Source organism: Equus przewalskii, chromosome 14 (assembly GCF_037783145.1).
Source record: "Equus przewalskii isolate Varuska chromosome 14, EquPr2, whole genome shotgun sequence".
Taxonomy (NCBI): domain Eukaryota; kingdom Metazoa; phylum Chordata; class Mammalia; order Perissodactyla; family Equidae; genus Equus; species Equus przewalskii.
This window is the reverse complement of record NC_091844.1, coordinates 85535076-85553994: the sequence shown is the minus strand read 5'-3', so window position 1 is coordinate 85553994 and position 18919 is coordinate 85535076. Positions and strand designations below refer to the sequence as shown.

General features: G+C 41.8%; 1 protein-coding gene across 11 annotated transcripts in view; it reads left to right on the top strand.

Annotated features, from left to right (window-relative positions):
* RNF144A (ring finger protein 144A) overlaps nt 1–18919 on the top strand; it is a 119251-nt gene that overhangs the window by 30204 nt on the left and 70128 nt on the right. Inside the window, exon 3 of one of the 11 annotated variants that reach the window (XM_070571760.1) lies at nt 604–758. The exons of 9 other annotated variants lie outside the window; for them this stretch is intronic. The gene's annotated coding sequence lies outside the window, so the exon portion shown is untranslated. Of the gene's footprint in view, nt 1–603; nt 759–1062; nt 1083–18919 lie in introns of those variants that run through there. One more of the 11 variants, XM_070571761.1, reaches the window with a different exon arrangement.

Genomic DNA, 18919 nt, shown 5'->3' with positions numbered 1-18919 from the left:
TGCCCTTTTGGTAGTCCTGGGCTGTATGGCTGACGTTTCGTGCCGAGGCGGAGGGAAGCCCACAGCCCTGTCACCACAGTGGCGAGCAGAGTGGAAACGCAAACGCTGACATCTGAAGGCCCCTCCCTGCCTCACGTGCCTTGGAAACTAAGTGCAGCATAATCTTTTTTGTTCTTAACTTCAACTTTAACGAGTTAGGACTATTGCATGTTTCTCAGCTGTGCGATTGCCAGTGCAGAGACTTGTGGAGTCTGCTGAGGAGTGAGGGAGCGGTGACAGCCTCCCGGCAAGATGCCCGGTCGGCCGTGGAGGTGGGCGTTCTTCCCTGCGGCTGCCCACACCCACCTCCTAGGACGTTCTCTTTGGGAATCTGTCTCTAGCAAATTCCAGGAACTGTAAAATGCCTTCATAGTCGCAAAAGATTCATGTTGGAGAGGGCAAAATACCAGAAAGTGACATTCCAGCCCAGCAAAGATATTTTTAAATGTTTAGGATTTATAAAGAAAGAGAGACAGTCTTCATGGAATATCAGCCACCCCCAGTTCACACTGCTGTGATTAAAGTAGCCAAATCTGAAAGTTTTGTTTTGTGTTTTCCTTCAAGTGGAGAATGTCATCAGTAAAAAGAAGCCATCTTTGGTTCAGAAAACGTGGCGGCCTTGGCCTTGGTGGCGCGCTGGGAACGGCCGGTGTTCAGAGAGCTGTGGCTGTGATTGCTGAGCTCCGTGCAGCTCTGCTACTGCCTGGGGAATCTTTGAGGTGAAGGTCATTTAAAACACACTAACTAGAATCGAAACTATCAATACCCTGCTTTAGTTGTGTGGTTTCAGGGTGGCGAGGTGGTTAAACGAGCAGTATTTTTAGAAATGGAAACATTGAAAGATGCTGTTCTGAGATGCCGTGGCTGAAGGCTCTCCTGAAATAAATCGTAACAGCCACATTTTCCACATTTATCTCGGTTGCAGTTTCTTTGTTTTTTTTTACTTTTTGGTACTTTTTTGTTTGTTTTGAGAGCTTGGGGTCATTTCCATACATGCGCTGTCCTCTGTAGGAGCCTTGCTGTCGAGTCGGGCTCCCGGCTGGGTGAGTCTTCCATCAGCGATGTTGGTGTTTGCACTACCAGATTCCAGCGGCAGTGACAGCTGCTGGTTATACAAAAGACAGCGCCTGCTGCCCGGGACGGTGTGGGTTTCTCCAGACCCATCAGGCAGCGACACTTCATGAGCGTCTGTTACACGCAAGGCCGTGTTCTCGGGCTGTGAGGGACGAAGGAGTACAGCGCAGGTTCCGCTTTCATGTTTCTTAGACTAACGGTAAAGAGCAGAGGATGTGGAGCCCCAGTTGCCCAAACTTGAGTGCAGCACGGAGCAACCCCGGGGTGATGGGAAGTGCGTGCTGCATACTAGACCGTCCTGTCGCTCAGACTAAGACGCTGAGTCTGCAGTGGACGGAAGAGAGGGACCGAGATGAGAGGGCAGAGGACTCAGGGCCACTTGTGCTGGACCCTAAATATTTGGTGTTAGAATCTTTCCGGTGGCCTCTGGAGAACCGTTAAAACTTAGGAAGGGTAGTGATAGGATTTAAAAAAAAAAATGTATTTTGGACAGATTCACTGGGCACTGTTGTTCTTCCGATACGAAGAGAAGACAGTGCGCAGAGAAAAGAGTCAGAAGGAAAAGTGTGATCTCGTGGCTTAACAAAATTACTAGACTTTTCCCCCCTGGTTTTCAAAATACTGTCCTTTTTTGGTTATTCTCATAAGCCTTACAAAAGCGCTTCACAGACACATTTACCAAGGAAATATCCTGCCTTCTGTCAAACGTAGAGATCCATAAATAACTTATCATTTTAGCTACATTTAATATTGTTTGATTAAATATTAATGAGGAAACTGTTAGTATCTGGTCATTATAATTTATTGTAAAATGGATAACATAATTCAGTTACCGCAATCTCACTTTAATCCTGACTTTACTGATTGTAATAATCTATTATTTTAGTGTATTCCATAATTTATTTCTCAGTGTTTTAGAAAGTTTTCGTCTATCAATCAACACATTGATTTGAATTTAAAAATAAGATGAAACCTTTTCCGACATAAAGTAAGTCTGATTGGCTGATTAATTTGACCATGAAAACTACCTTTGCCCCTTAAATTATTGTAATGAGCTAAATCTGCAAATAATTTGGACAAATATATAATTGAAACATTTGTTATAGTAAAATCATGCAGTCAAATATTTTATATGGAAAGGTGCATTGGGATTAATATTTTTTCATTTCTTTCCAGCATATTGGTTTAAACAAGGGGTCTCTAAGAGAAAAAGTAATGAATACAATGAAGCTATTTCTAAAGTCTTGGTCCAATCTTTTCATGTACTTCCCAGAAATTAGGGCTTGAATGACTGATGTCCTGGTAACACATTCTTGTGCCGGTCTAGCAGTTTCCAAAGGTTTTCTTTTATAGGAAAATCCACTGATTAAATTGTGGCCTGAACACTAAAACTAGTTTTTAGTTTATCCACATATGTGCCAAAAATCACACAGTATTTTTGGCACATATGTGGAAGAAGTATAAAGAGTTGAGTTTCGGTTTTACAAAACAACATCTGTTCTCCCCTGTTTACTTATGTGAGCAAGGTAGTAAAGTTATTACATCTATAAAAATGAAAAATTGGAAGAAAACTCATCTTGAACTGGGTCTTACAAATTTGATGATACTTATCTATGGACACACAAACTTTGGGTGAAAAAAATCCAAGTCTTTTTTTTGGCTTTGAAAATTGCTAAGTTGTGCTAGTAACCTCTTCTTTATTTTTTCTGCTTTATGGAGGTATAGTTAACAAATAAAATTGTAATATATTTAAAGTGTACATCGTGCTGCTTCGGTATACATGTACATTGTGGAAGGGTTCCCCCCAGCCAGTTAATTAATACATCCATCACCTCACATGTTTATCTTTTTCTGTTTGCTGAGAACATTTAAGTTAACTCTCATAGCAAATTTCACTTTTATAATACAGCGCCATCAACTCTAGTCACCATGTTTTGCATTAGGTTCTCAGACCTTATTCGTCTTACAGCTGAAAGCGTGTACCCGTTTACCAAGCTCTCCCTATTTCCCCCACCCCCAGCCCCTGATAACGCCCTTCAGGTTCATCCATGTTACCACAAATGGCAGGATTTCCTTCTTTTTTAAGGCTGAATCCATTCGTCAGTCAAGGGACACTTAGATTCTCTGCAAACCTTGGCTATTGTGAATAAAGCTGCAGGCAGCATGGAGTGCAGATATGTCTTCAAGTTAATGATTTCATTTCCTTTACATGTTTATGCAGAAGCGGAATAGCTGGATCATATGGTGATGCTATTTTTAATTTCTTGAGGAACCTCTATACTCTTTTCCTTAGTAGCTGCATCAGTTCACAGTTCCACCAACGGTGCACAAGGGCTCCCCTTTCCCTACGTCCTCACCAGCATTTATCTCTTGTCTCTGATAATAACCATCCTAACAGGTGTGAGGTGGTAGCTCATGGTGGCTTTGAGCTGCCTTCCCTTTTGATTAGTGATGTTATTCCCTTTTCATGTACCCGTTGGCCATTTGTATGTGTTCTTTGGAAAAATGTCTATTTGAAGTCCTTTGCATGTTTTTTAATTGATTATTTGGTTTTATGCTACTGAGTTGTATGAGTTTCTTATCTATTTCAGATATTGACCCTGTATTGGATATGTGATTTACAAATATTTTCTCCCATTCTGTAGGTTGCCTTTTCCTTTGGTTGTTGGTGTCCTTTGCTAAGCAGAAGCTTTTAGGTTGATGTCACATTTGTTTATTTTTGCATTTGCCTTTGCTCTTGGTGTCAAATCCAAAAAATCACCACCAAGACCAACGTCAAGGAAAATACCCCCTATGTTTTCTTCTAGGAGTTTTATGGTTTCAGGTCTTACATTCAAGTTTTTCATCCACTTTGAGTTGATTTTTGTGTATGGTGTAAGATAGGGATCCACTTTCATTCTTTTGCATGTGGATATCTAGTTTTCCCAAGACCATTTGTTGAAGAGACTATTCTTTCCCCATTGTGTATTCTTGACGGCTTTGTCAAAAATTAATTGACCATGTGTACATGGGTTTATTTCTGGGCTCTCTCTTATGTTCCATTGATCTAAGTGTCTGTTTTTATGCCAATACCATACTGTTTTGATAAGTATAGCTTTGTAATATCGTTTGAAACCAGGAAGTGTTCAGCTTTGTTCTTTCTCGGGATTACTTTGGCTTTCTGTGCATATTTTAAAAAATAAATGATATACTAGAAATTACATTTTTTCAACTGTTGTTGCTTTATTTTAAAAAGGCAATATTTCCAGTATTCCAGAAGTTATGTGTTTTTCCAACTATTTAAAATTCCTTTTTAATTGAGGTAACATTGGTTTATAACATTATATAATTTTAATGTGTGCATTATTATAATTTCCGTTTCTATGTGGACTACATCACGTTCACCAACCAAAGACTAATTACAGTATGTCACCCCATATGTCACCATGCATGTGTACCCTATCACCCCTTTCACCCTCCTCCCTAACCCCTTCCCCTCTGGTAATCTGATTTCAGTACCTGTGTGCTTGTTTGTTGTTCTTGTTTTTTTTATCTTCTACTTATGAGTGAGATCATACAGTATTTGGCTTCTCCATCTAACTTCTTTCACTTACCATAGTACCCTCGAGGTCCATCCAGGTTGTTGCAAATGGCAAGATTTCATGTTTCTCTCTCTCTCTTTTTTTTATTTTTTGGTGAGGAAGATTGGCCCTGAGATAACATCTGTTGCCAATCTTCCTCTTTTTGCTTGTGGAAGATGGTCGCTGAGCTAACATCTGTGCCAGTCTTTCTCTGTTTTTTTCACGTGGGATGCCACCACAGCATGGCTTGACAAGCAGTGCTAGGTCTGCATCCAGGATCCAAACCTCTGAACCCTGGGCCACCAAAGCAGAGCACGCATACTTAACTACTATGCCACTGGGCCATCCCCAAGATTTCATCTTTTTTATAGCTGAATAGTATTCCATTGTGTATATATACCACATCTTCTTTGTCCATTCATCCCTTGATGGGCACTTAGGTTGTTTCCAAGTCTTGTTATTGTGAATGATGCTGCAAAGAACATAGGGGTGCAAGTATTTTACACATTTGTGGTTTTGTTTTCTTTGGATACAATACCCAGAAGTGGAATAGCTCAATCGTATGGTATATCCATTCTTAATGTTTTGAGGCATCTCCATACTGTTTTCCGTAGTGGCTGCACCAGTTACATTCCCACCAGCAGTTTATGAGAGCTCCTTTTTCTCCACATCCTCTCCAACACTTGTTATTTCTTGTTTTGTTAATTATAGCCATTCTGATAGGCATGAGGTGATATGTCATTGTAGTTGTGATTTGCATTTCCCTAATAATTAGTGATGTTGAACATCTTTTCATATATCTGTTGAGCAGCTGTATATCTTCTTTGGAAAGATGTATGTTCAGATCTTTTGCCCATTTTTTAATTGAGTTGTTTGTTTCTTTGTTGTTGAGTGGAATGAGTTCTTTATATATTTTGGATATTAACCCCTTCTCAGATATATGATTTTCAGATATCTTCTCCCAGTTGTTAGATTCTCTTTTCATTTTGTTAATGGTTTATTTAGCTGTTCCTTTCCTTTTAGTTTGAAGTAGTGTCATTGTTTATTTTTTCTTTTGTTTCCCTTGCCTGGTGAGAAATGGTATTTGAAAAGATACTGCTAAGACCCATGTCAAAGAGCATCGAGCTAGAACTTTTATGGTTTGAGGTCTTACATTCTCAAGTCTTTGATCCATTTTGAGTTAATTTTTGTGTGTATGCTATAAGATAATGGTCTACTTTCGTTCTTTGGCATTTGGCTGTCCAGTTTTCCCAACATCATTTATTGAAGAGACTTTCCTTTCTCCATTGTATCTTCTTGGACAACAATTTAAAATTTTATACAATTTTTAGACAGCAACTGAGGAATATGTTAAGGGCCTGTGTACTTGAAAAAATATATATTGTTGGCTGTTGTCATACCCAAAGAGCGGGAGGTCTCTGCTTCAGGCCACACCCAGCAAACGAGAGGCTCTGCGGTGTCCTGGGAAGAGATCAACATGGAGAGTCAGAAGATAGCTCAAGACCCAGCTTTGCCACTTCCTGCCCAGGTGAGCTTGGGAAAGTCACTGAATCCTCAGAGCCTGGATTTCTTCAGGGGAAAATGGAAATGACAATAAGGCTTCCCTACCTACCCAGAAGTCACTAGTGAGGATCAGATGTGCCTGAAGGATGGGGACATTTTTTATAAGATGTAAACAACACTCAGATACTGGTGACTCAAATATTAACTACTGGTTAAAAGCTAAAGCAAGTGAAAGAATCACCTGCAGGCCCCTCTGGGCCCTGAGGGAAGGGGAGAGGAGATTGGGGTGTGCATGCATGTTGCACTCATGCTGAACCTTGGAACCACAGAAGATGCAAACGAGGTGACAGCACGCACCATTGCTCACAGCTGTGCAGAGGGCTCTGGTGGTCATGCACATTGTGTTCTCTGCGGCGGATATTCTGATTACGAGGGAGGACTGTGGGAATTTGGAAAATCTGGCTAAGGGATGTCTTCCATCCCAGCAGGGAGAGAAAAGCAACAGCCTGAGAAGGGGTTTGATTTTAATCTCAGGCCCCTGAGGCCTGTCCAAGTGTCTAGGGAGAGATGAAATAACATTTGTCTATCACTGTGGATTTATAAATGCGTTTCCATGTGCACTGTTATTTTATTAGCTTACACAACTCTCTTGTGATGATAGCTGTTGTTCTTCCCATCGTCCAGTTGAGAAAAGACTGAAAGTGACTTGTTCAAGACATGCAACTGGTGAGCGGTGGAGGCGCAACTGACTGAAGACGCTCAGCTTCCCGATCTCACCTGACCTTCCTGCCTGATAAAGATGGTTTTGGAGAGACTCTTAGGAGGCGACTGTCAGCACCAGAAAAGCAGGGAGGATTAGGAAGTCTTGGAACATGTCTTGGTTCAGAATGCAAGTTATTTAGGATTGCAAAACAACTACAGGATCCTGATGGGCAAGGGATTGGTGGGAGTGGGTGGGGTCACCTCTGGATGTTGGAGTTTTGGAAGAGCCCCTTTAAGGAGTGTTGGCTGGTGCTTCATGGGGTTCCGAAGATATCTTGAGCCACAGTAGTAATAGTGCCAGCAATGGGAGGGGCCATATATATTGAAATACAGTGAATTATTTGCAGAGATTAGGAACATCTCTGTGGGGTTCATTAATGGGCAGGGTTGGTGTGGGGAGAGGAGAAGTGCCAGTGGGCTCTGGGGCATCTGTCCCAGGAAGCATAGGCCATGCAAGACAACCACACAGTACTTTGTAATTTTGTTCTAGAACTTCTTTGCCCAATTCAAGTTCAACACTGTGGTGTAATCTTAAGTGAACAACAGAGTTTAATCATATCACCAACACCTCCCAGAGAGAAAATCAAATGTAATGTGAGGTTTTGAACAATCGTAATGAAGAGCAAACTGTGATTTCTCCACTGTGTGAGTAAGTGAACTGAATGTGAGGATTAATGAGAAACAGGATGTTTGTGTATGAATTGTTCCAAGATGGGAAAAAATCATATTTCATAATCTTTGAAGAGGCCACTAGCCTGGGAAAAGCATTTCATAGTACTTTCTTTCAGGGAATCAAAAAGCTTCCGGTAGAAATCAAAAGTATACGGTCTGAGGAAGGTGCTTATTCTTTCAAAGGACAGGACATGAAGGATTTGCTCTATACTAAAAGGATCCTGAAAGCCATTGCCCCTAAGCGCTGGTATTAGAGTTGAATCTTGACGTCTTTAGCCCAGAGCTGCCTCTCTGGCCAGGAGATGGAGGCATGGGGAGGGTGTGGACATCGTCCAGAACTTCCATTCAGAGACCTGGCCAGCAACTCAGCCAGACCATCCATGTTTTCTTCAAATTCCCTGATGATGAATCAACTGTAGGCTTTCTGAATCCAACTGAGGAGCTGTCCTTTCTCTTAACCTCTGAGTTTGTGTTCCTAAGGTTTACCAGTTAAGCTGGTTATACTTAATTTTTTAATTAAGTATTTTTAAATTAAGTATTAAAGTTTACCAGTTAAGCTGGTTATACTTAATTTTTTAGTTAAGTACATGCACAAAGTAAACCATTAAAATAAAACCACGGAAAGGGTATTAAATACAAATTAAATTCTCCCTCTCTTTGTCCTCCCCAGAGAAAATCCTATTAAATTTTTTTTGCTTGACCCATCTAGAAAAATTTAGTATGCATGAAAAAATGCCCATTTTTAAATCTAAACCAGATGATGTCATAGTACCTTTCTGAACAGTGCTTTTAAAGGAATATATTAGGTAGGATCTGATACATGAGTTATGAAGTGTAGTTAATGAATATCCACGAACCTGTGTCTTAAACAAAAACTTGAGTACTGTGGCATCAGTGCGACTGTTCCTCCCGTGTCTGACTGTCCTCATGTCCCACCCTTCCCTTGCAGTACTTTCTAATCTTCCCTTGTTATTTTAGGCAGTCCCTATCACTAAACTATATATAATTTTACTCATTAACAATGGTGTCATGCTATGAGTAGACTTGTTCACTCAGTGTTTTGTCTAAGATTTAACCACATTGTTCTGGGTGGCTGTATTTATTCATCTCACCACTATATAATATTTGATAATGTTAACAGTGAGCAGTTCACGCATCCTCCTGTCAGTGGACGTTTGGGTTATTCTCAGTCTTTTACTGTCACAAAACATTCTATTATTGATATTCTTGCACATAATGCTGCTACACATGTGCAGGTTCTTTTCCTTGATCTTGTACCCAGGAGGAGCATTTGGGCCTGAAAAAAGGCTGTATAATGACCAACTTTGCAAGAAAATGTCATAGTGATTTCCAAAGTGATTATACCAATTTGCATTGTCATCAGCAGTGAATAAAAGTTTCCTTTAAGATCCGTGCCTGTCTTATCCCAACATGTGGTGTTATTAAGCTTCTTAATTTTTGCCAAATTAATAGTAAAATGAATTTAATGTATCAATAATATTGAACTTCTTTTCACATGTTTAATCACCGTCTGTTGTGTCTGTTATAAAGAAACTGTTCATCTCTTTGGTCCATTTTTCCATTGTGTTGTATTTTTTTTTTTCTCATTGATTTGAAAGCATTCTTTATATGTTCTGAAGATTAAGGGTGTTGGTTTCATGTGTTAAGAATATTACCTCAGTGTTTGTGCCATATATTTTCACAAGGAGTCTTTCAATGAATAGAAGTTCTTGATTTTGAGGTATTTAGTGTATCAACCTGGCACATTTATAGTTAGGGCCAATTCTTTTAAGATATTTTTCTGTATCTTGAGGATATAAGTTACTGTCTTATATTTTCTTTTAACAGTTTTAAAATTATTTGGTTTAATTTTTGTGTGTAATGTAGGAATCCAATACGATTTTTATCCATAGGGAAAAATAATTTACCTAGTACCGTTTATTGAATAATCCTTTCTTCTCCATTGATCTGAAATGCACACTCTGTAATGTATCAAGTTTCCACACAAGCTTGGGTTTGCTTCTCTGTCTTCTGTATTTATCTGTTGGTGAGTTTGCTCACCTCTTTGTCATTGCAGCATGCTTTTCATCACTATAGCTCTCTACTGAATCTTAATATTTGGCCTTGCCCTTTCCCTCCCATTCAGTGATGTTTGGCTACAATTGGACTTATCCCTTCTGTGGAAATTTTAGAGTTAGTTTATGAAACAGCAACAGCAATGATAACAACAGCAACAAAATCTGTTGGGAATTTGCTCGGATTGCATTAAATGTATAGGTCAGTTTGGAAAGAACTGAGATTTTTTTATGACCTTGAGTCCCCCAGTCCATGAACATTGTATCACTATCCATATGTTTGTCTTCATAAATGTTTTCGGTAAAGATTTATGTTTTTCTGTAAATAGGTCTTACTCGTCTTTCATATACTCCTGGTACGTACAGCATGTTTGTGTGTTCCTGGATACCTTAGTTTTGGGATGCCTTTGGACATGGCATTTTTGCTGGAATATAAAAATGTAATTGACTTTTGTATATTGATCTTGCATCCAACCACTTTTCTAAACTTTTAGTGTTTCTAATAATTTATCTGTAGATCCTCCTATTTATAGAAAGTCATTTGTGAATAATTAAAGTATTGTTTATTCCTTTTCAGTGTCATACTTTCTGCTTCTCTTTCTTGTTTTCTGTTAGAGTTAGGGCCTCCAGCACAATGTTGAGTTGAAGCAATAGAAGGTATCCTTTCCTCATTCCTGATTTTTACAAGGAATGTTCAAATTTAATTAATGATGTTTGCTGTTGCTTTTTTCCCAAATGCGTTGTATTAGGTGAGGGAAGTTCCCTTATGTTTCTGTTTTGCAGAATATTGTGTCATATGCTTTTACTCAAAAATGCATGTTGAGTTTTATCAAAGGCTGTTCTGTATCTACTAGGATGACCATACGGTTTCCACCATTTTTCTCTTACTATGTTAGATCATAGATATGGTTTATTCAATGGTAAACTCTCTTGCACTCCTAGGATAAATCTATCTTGTAGAACTTTATGGGTTTTTTTCCTCCTTAAGTACACATCTGATACACATCTGGATTCTATTTGCTCCTATTTTGTTTTAAATTTTTGCTTCTTTACTCATAAGTGAGTTTGGCCTATATTTTTCCTTTCTTTAACTGCTTTTGTCTGATTTAGAGGGAGTTTTTTTTTCTTTAGCTATTTTTCCTACTCCCTGCAAGATTTTGTGTATGATTTGAATTATCTGCTCCTGAAATTTTGGTAGTACTCAGCTGAAAACAAGTCCTAGTGATTTCTTTGTTGGAAGATTTCTACTTATTCAGTTTTTTAAAGGTTTATAAAATTACTTGAACTCCTGTTTTTTTGAGCCAGTTTTCTTAAATTATATTTTTCTAGTATATTCATAGTTCCCTATTTTTCAAGTTAAAATTAGCATAAAATTATTCATTTAGTTTTAAATCTCTGCTATCTGTTTTTCATTACAAATATAGTTTATTTGGGCGATCTCTCTTTTTTTCTTCCTTGACCAACCTGCCCAAGAATGGATGTTTTATTATTGTTTTCAAAGAAAAATACTTTTGACTTTGTTGACTATTTTTATTTGTGCTTTATTTTATGTTTCACTTATTTTTGTTTTTATCTATAATAGGTCTTTCTTTCTATTCTCTTTTCTATTCTGCAGTTATTTTCCTGACTTCTTAATCTAGAGGCAGCTCAATGATTTTTAGTCTTCTTCTTTAATATACACATTTAAGATTATGAATTTCCCTCTCAGTACTGCTTTAATGGGATCTCATAGGTTTTGTTAAATAATATTCTCATTCCTGTTTAGCTCTACATATTTTTAAAGTTACATATTTTCTTCTGAACTTATGAGTTATTGATAAGTCTTTACAGTTTTCAACCGTGGAGATTCTTTTTGTTATTGATGTCTATCTTGATTGCATTGATGTCAGAATACATGATCCACGTGATAGCAGTTGTCTGAAATTTGCTGAATCCTTCTTTATGTCCCTGTGTGATGTCAGTTTCTGTAAATGTTCTATGCGTTTTTGAGAGGATTGTGAATTCTCAGTTTGTTGTTTATGAGACTTGCATATGTCCATTAATTTAGATTGTTAATAGTGCTTTTTATATCTTCTCTATTTTTACTAATTTTGTTTGTTTGCTGTATTAAGCAATGTGTAGTGAATTTCCCCACTGCGGTGCTGTAGTCATCATTTTCAGTAACTATATCCTTTTTGCTTTTTATATTTTGAAGCTGCTTGATATATACAAACTTAGAATTATTATTGCTTTATAGTGAATTTGATCTTTTGCTGTTATATAGTTTCCTTCTTTTTCTCTAGTTGTGCTTTTCACTTTAAATCCTATTTTGTCTGATACCTTTATTTGGTTGGCATTTTTCTGGATCAGCTTTCTCCATACTTGGAGTCCCAATCTTTCCAGTTTCTTGTTGTTTTATGTGTATCTCTCTGTTTGTAAAATTCAATTTTGTCATTTCTTTTGGCTATTCGGTTCAATCCATTTGTTTCTTTTTTAATATATTTGGATTTTTTTCTCCCAAACTATTTTTGTTCTATTTTCTTGTTTTTTTTTTTTTTAGATTGGCACCTGAGTTAACAACTGTTGCCAATCTTCTTTTTTTTTTCTGCTGCTTTTTCTCCACAAATCCCCCCAGTACATAGTTGTGTATTCTAGTGGTAGGTCCTTCTAGTTGTGGCTTGTGGGATGCCGCCTCAGCATGGCCTGATGAGCTGTGCCATGTCCGTGCCCAGGATCCGAACCGACGAAACCCTGGGCTGCCGCAGCAGAGCGCACGAGCTTAATCACTCGGCCACGGGGCGGCCCCTCCTATTTTCTTTCTTGCTTTTTTTTAAGTGCATGTTTGTTTCTTTGCAGTCTTACTCCATTTTTTCCTTTTATAAATGGCAGTTATACATTGTTTTTCTCTTCTTTTGGTAAATACTGCTGAAATTTTACCATGTATACATAAAGTCTAAAATAAATATCTTAATTCCTCAGTTCTGAAAATACACAGAACACTGTAATTAACTTGAGACTTATAAGCTAAGTGTGCTTATTTGTTTATTTTTTTAGTTCAATCTTTTAGTTGGGCTTTAGTTATTTTCCAGGGTGAGGGACCTTTATAGAATTGAATTCATCATATTGAGAAAAGTAGATGTCTTCCATTTTGGTTTTAAAGGAATTGCTTCTTTGTTGCCACTGGAGCTATGAATGGTCTCTTGGGTTCTAAATCCATTTCAGTATTCGGAGCATCACAGAGGGTGATCATGGCCTTGCCACTAGGAAGGTTTTCATGACTGCTGTGTGGATTATCTGTGAAGGGGTGCAACAACTGTTGGTGTAAAGAAATGTCTGCTGGTCAATTTGGACTAGATGAATGATCCAGATTTAAGCTGTATGTAAGTAGAAGGCCTGTTTCATACATTATGCAGACATATAGAAAGAACACAGAAGGGTTAAAATTAGTTATCACCATGGTATTCTAGATATACTTACTCTGTGATGTCATTTTACCCTTATTTTCTACAGTGTATCAACATTTATAGAGACTCCTCCCAGCCCCCCCCAAAAAAGGTCAATAGTGTATTTTTTTTTTAAAAAAAAGGAAACTGCTTTGTCCCATGTTTTTCTCAGTCACTTGGAATTCTGGGACACCTCAGAGTTTAATTATCAAATGCGTTTCTTAGGTGTCTGTGGGGCTGTGCCAGACCCTGTTAGAGCAAGATTGAAAGTCTCTTTTCTCCTGAACATTTCACTGTAAGACAACACGCATGTGTCCGGATATAGAACTGTAGACTGTTCAACTTAAAGGAAATCATGGAGCTCAGGTAATACCGTGGTTTCCAGAATTATTTTGGGGAGGTGGTGGTGCGGTGATCCTTTCTTCAAAGAAGTCTTATGAAAGACCGATGTCTTAAAAAGAAATAGAAATAAAAGTCAACTGGGGCTCAGGTTGGAACAAGCTTGGGACACCTGTGGCTTATCCCAGCTAAGGCCTCCCCGCGTTGTTCTCCAGCTGAAGCTGGGAACCACAGAACCCACAAAAAGTCCTTTCCATTTAACCCTCACATTTCAGCAGGGAAGAAACTGAAAGCCCCAAGGGGTCACGGGTTGGCTGGTGGCTGCACCAGAGTTCAGTTCTTCGCAGCCCTTTCTAAGCCCTCCTGCACTGAAAGCTCATTTCCACTGCTAGGATTGCTGCTGCGTGCAAAGGCCACTAGGAAATGATTCGCACATTTCCACTTTACTTTCTTTAAATCCAGGTCATGTCTAGACCTTTTGCTTGGGTGACCCCAATTTGCCACCCAGACTTGTCATGTCTTCTTAAGCCCCCAGCCCTGGGCTTGCTGCTAGCTTCGTTAGGGGTCTTCCAGACTGTAGAAAAGCCTGTTGAGTGTCCGGTGATAGGGATATGGTGTCCGAAAGCCTCGTTTTACTCTCAGTCTTTTGTTTGCTTCTGGCCCTTTGCTGGTCTTCTCACTGTTGGTCACAGATGGATCGATTCTTTCAAGCAGACAGACCACATGCTATTTCTGTGCTGTAAATTTCCAAAGCTTCTTCCCCAGCCACCTCTCCAGCCACATGCTGGAATAAGAAGTGTGTTTGCAGCTATAATCAGCACACTTAAATACTAGTTAAATTCGGGGTGAGTACAAAATCTGTACAGCTCTTGACTCTGAAAGAAGCTATAAAAATACCTCATGCCTGTGAGCCCTCTGGGGCCTTTGACAGTGAGGTGATCCCTCCAAGCATTTTTAAGGCTCATGGGGTGTTCCAAAATAGCCCAGACTACATGTTGGGGGGGCTCTGATTCATAGAGGACTATGTCGGACACCAAGGAGTCTTGGCTGCCGACTGGCAAGTTCCTTTCTTGTTTCTGTTTTCCTGGGATAAGATGCACAGTCATAGTCATTTATTTTCCTGTAAACTCTTTGAGAATGGCACGTTCCTTAACTGTCTTTGTATCCTCACTGTCTGGCGCATGGTATGTACCTGACATAGTTGTGAAGTGGCCGAACTGGAGATTCAGAGGTGCTGAAACAGAAGGAGCCTTTGGCTCCCTGCCTTTATGTTGGACTTTCTCATTTCACGTGAGTAGGTCGTCTCATCGATGCCTATGACTGCCCTGTGAGAATCAACTTATGGATGATATTACTGAGGCTTCTAGAGGGTTGTAGAATCGTCCAAGAGCTCATGAAGTCAACTTGCCTTGAGTCTGGATCTCCTAATTCTTAGACAGGGATTCTTTCCATGTCACTATTGAAATATTGAGGTATATCCTCAAAGATGCTCTGTTTTGATCTCCTAGCATCTAAGGGCATTGCTCAGCCTCAGCCCAAGCCTTCTGGAAGGCTTGGTGGTTTGTGGTCCACTCCTTCATATGTTATCTGAGAGTCTTTCACTATGTACATACACTGTGGAAAACATGGTGGCCACTTCCAAATGATTTCTCGTCTGCAGCAAAGTTCTGATTGCTCTGCCCCGTATACTATGGAGTAATCATTCTAAAATGGCAAACATGAAGACGCTCTCTGTTCAGAACTCCAGCAGTGGCTCCCAGAACCTCAAGGGCCAAGTTCAGACTCTCCCTGAACCTGTGAGCCAGTGTCTGGCTAGCTGCAGCCTCATCTACTCTCAGCCCCGCCCTGAGACCTGGCTGGAGTCCAGGGAATGACTTCTCACTGTTACCCCTCCCCTTGGTCAGGGGTCTGCAGGAAGCTTGTCCTGAGAGCCAGGCTGGTGGAGAAGCATCTTCCTGGCCCTGTGCTTGCCTCTTTTGGAGTCTGCATCCCTCTGCCCTATGATCACAGATTTACTCAGCTAGACTGGCCCATGAGCTCAATGCGGAGGCCACGCCTCTTCTCGGCTTTGGAAGTGCCTGTGGCTTAGAATGCATTTAGTAGATCTCTGCTGAATGAATGAACTGCATTTGTAAAGATTCCCTTTTTAATTCCCTTATATGTGTGTGCAGAGTATGGCTGTTTGGAGGGACACTATTGAGAGGAGGAGGCTTGATGTGGTGATGGCTCAGAGGGAACCTGGTCGGCCTGACGGTCCACCTGGCACTGGTGGTCCTGGACTCAGAGTGCTTGTGAACAGAGAGTGCAGTGGAATCTGCAGGCCCCAGGCTGTTTGTTCCTTTATTCTCCCACCCAGCTTTGTGTGCTCTTGCGGAGAGCTGGCTCTCAACAGTGGTCATGTGGTTGAATGCTGTAATTTCTTTCAGTGCTAGACCTTTTGAGTCTCTGGTTCTGGGCCTCTTCTGAGATCCCAGAGAACACCTAAGGGTATGTTTGAGAGCGAACTCTACAAATGCTTTAATCTTAAATAAATGAAATGTCTCATTTCCTCCACCCTTTTGCAGTCTTCGAGCTCTGTATCACCTTGTATGTGCTCTGGGCCATCGCTCACTCACTGCCATCCTATCCCAATTTGTCTGTTTTTAGTGGCCTCATATGGGATTCTCAGCTTTTCCTCTGGAGGCTGCAGCTGAGGCCTCCTAATCTTGGAGGGGCCCTGTTAGGCAGCACCAGACTGTGGGAGGCAGGACGCAATTCCAGGAAGCATATGGATCGCTGGAGGGCTGCTGTCACATTGCCCTGGAGTTGACAGATGGACGCACACAGCAGTCTCGTGGAGTGGCCATGGCGTGCAACCACCATGGGGCTCCAGGCGCACTCTCCCAGGACGCTGGAGCTCGGGCCCGCTCTGCCTCGCTTGGGGCAGTCCCTTTGCAGGCTCACCACTCTGTACTGCTATAGAACGGCTGGTGAAAGGTCCAGAACGTACAAAGGAATGGTTCAAAGACAAAACCCAGCTGACCCACTAACTGCTGTGATGGAGACGGCACAAAGCATATAAAGTGGGACAGCCTTCCTTGCTCTCTTTCCTCACCTTAGTTATCACCCAGTTTGGGAGGAAAAAAGAAGTCGTATTTTAGGTAGCGCAGCCTACTACAAGGAGAGCCGTAGACCCAAGTGGCTTCATTACCGGTAGTCTCTCAGCAAGTACCCTGAGAACATGACCCGTGTGCCCCGTTTGTGAAGTGCCTGGAGGAGCCCAGGTCCCTTTGGGGAATTGCAAAGTCAGGCTGTGACTTGCGCCTTCAGCCCATTACGTGGCAGCCTCTTTCCTGAATCATAGTGGCGGGTTCATGGAACTTTGATGTGGCTTTTTTTGTGCCAGGCCAAAGCCTCACGTCCACTATTCTGGGAACGTCCATGTGACCATAATTGACTTCCCAAGGGGTCCTGGGCTGGCCACTGCTTCCCGGCCAGGCGGTTGTTTCTGTGAATCTTGGCAGGAGGATGCTCAGGGGGGTTGGCCCAGCACGTTGACACAGATGTCGCTTACCCACGTTTCATCTGCATGTGCCTGAAAATACAGACTTCATGGGAAAACATGGGCCTTTCGTTCCTCGTCCACTTGGTTTTAGCCATCAGGGTAGGTGATAGTCCCAGACCCAAAACCTGTTCACCACTCCAGGGTTACTGTCAGCATATTTCAGACCCACAGGGGTCTTAACAACTAATATAGGCCACATGTTTACAAACCATTTTTGTTTTGGCAGCAGAATTTCTTTTTGCAAATCAAATATCATGTGTGATCTGAACTAGGGTGGAGGATGCAGAACCCTCGTCCCCTCTACTCCGGATCTCCGTGCAGCCCCTGGGGCCCCTTCCTGGTCCTAGGCCAGCCTGTTTGCTGGTATAGATGCATAGACATTGTGTCAGTGTCCTGAGCAGCTGGCAGGCTGTCCAAACACACATGCGTGTGTAAGTGCAACGTGACATAGGAGAGCTGGGGCACTGTACTGTTCCTGTCTTCAATCCACACGCCAGGATTCATTGTGAACGTGTCACCAGCTCCGCTTAGCCTTCATGGGCATTAACTCAGACGTCCTGGGAGCCTGCTGGACTCGAGGCTATGAGGGAGCTGGAGCTTCACCCACATCCCTCTCCTGGGTGGTAGCTGTCGCCCGACTGCTGAAATGGGCTGATTTTGTCAGCGCCTAGGACAGTGAAGGGGGACTGGCCCCGCTGACCACTTCTTAAAAACACTTGCAATTGGGTGGTGAGGTGTTGATGTTAAATATTAGGGAAACTTAGTGGCTCTTCCTTTAAGAATAAGTGTAAAGGCCCTTTTCTTCTTCAGTTCAGCATTGGCGCTCTCTAATGAATTAACCCACTGCAGACAGCTCTCCTGTGCGGATTCCCTGTGTCCAGGCTCTGGTTGGCACTTTGCACCTGTACCCTGATTTGTCGTTCACGGTAATCTTACGCAGTAGGCGCTGTCGTCCTGCTTTTTACATGACGGAGCAGGCGCGCGCAGAGAGATCAGGCTCTGCATGCCGGGCGGCTCGGTGGCTGACCCGTCCATCCTGCGTGTGAGGCTTGCCTGACTCCGGTCCTGCCTGCTCTCCTTTACGCGCCTTGCTCCATCATTCAGCGGCGAGGCGCTCCCTTTAACGGGATGATCTTTATAGCCTGTGCCTCTTCTCCTGAGGCCAGTTCCGCTCAGCATATGGATCTTAAGCTTCTACTTGGCGAAACGCAAATGTCAGGGGCCCTAAAGGATAGAAACATTATTGAGAAACTTTCCTCTGAGAAGCCCGAAGGGAGAAATGAAGGAGAGGATCAGGGTCGTGACCTGGATTGGGTGTCCAGGGCGCAAAGTGACACTGGGGTGGCTGTGAACAGATCAAGGCTAAGAGCAGGGGGCCTGTCTGAAAGGGTTTGGCTCCTAAACTAACAATTATATTTTTCCCAATGGCTAGCCTCCCTAAATGATGCTTTCCATGAGTCACATGTGTCTCACGGTCATTGCTCATCAGTGCTGGCTGCTCGTCTGATCATTGTCTTCCTTGTAGAGCAGAGGACGTGTGATGCTGCCACGGGAATACCTCACTGACTTATCCCAAATACACATCTCTCCCCCGGGAGGACAGGGGCATTCAGATCCTGAGTAGAAGGCACTACTGCGGCCAAGTCAGAGCTCCCGGTTGGTGACCTCACACATCAGAAGCATCCCAGCCGGTCTGTAGCCCCAGGGAGCTCTCAGACCCACGGCTCTGGAATCTTAGGAAGCCCTGAAACGTTCACAGCCTGCTGTCCCGGTGGGAGGGGTGGAGGTTGCCAGGAGTTGGAAGAGGTGGGAAGGAAGCAGAGGAATTGAGAGGTGGGGTGGAGAAATGGAAGGAAAACACAACTTTTGCCCAATTGTTTAGTGGGTAATTGAGAAAACAGCGCCTGGGGTCCCTTTGCTCCAGGTACG